This window comes from Seriola lalandi, unplaced genomic scaffold, assembly GCF_002814215.2.
Source record: "Seriola lalandi dorsalis isolate HSWRI2012SDOR001 ecotype SW California unplaced genomic scaffold, Sedor1 jcf7180002054984, whole genome shotgun sequence".
NCBI lineage: Eukaryota > Metazoa > Chordata > Actinopteri > Carangiformes > Carangidae > Seriola > Seriola lalandi.
This window is the reverse complement of record NW_019525533.1, coordinates 696,513-697,098: the sequence shown is the minus strand read 5'-3', so window position 1 is coordinate 697,098 and position 586 is coordinate 696,513.

Here is a 586-nt window from a genome sequence, read left to right as displayed (position 1 = left end):
GGGGGGGGCTACAGACCCTGACACCTGGTGCTTCACCTGCGGGTTCCTACACATCCTGAAATGTTTGGAGAATCAGCTCCAGGCGGGAAGACGCGTTTTAACTGTTAGTTCAGATTGTGTGACGTTTATGTGCATGAAAAAAAATGGGAACTATGACGTCCTGGTGACCAAAATGTGTGAATTTGTCAACAGAAATGTGTAGGAACCCTTTTTTTTTTTTTTATTATTTTATTTTGAAGATCACAAACCTTCACTGCTGATTCATATGAGCCTTCCCATGTTTCTGACTTCCTCACAGTGTTTTGGGGGTGTGACTGCATTTAAACATCCATCGATTCTTGAAAAGAAGAAGCCAGAGCAGCTGTTTTTCAGTCGTGAACTGACGTCTGGGTCTGAAAGCAGCTGCTGTGGAGTTTCCTCTAAAGAGTCAGAGAGTTGAGGTTTATTTATCGTTTCAGACGTCCGCCTGCGTTAACCCCTCACTCTTCTCGTCAAACCAGGACCACTTTTTCCTCCGATGACACAGGTGCTGATTTTGTAATGTTTACAGGGATTTTTGTTGTTCAAAGTGATGCAGATTTAAATA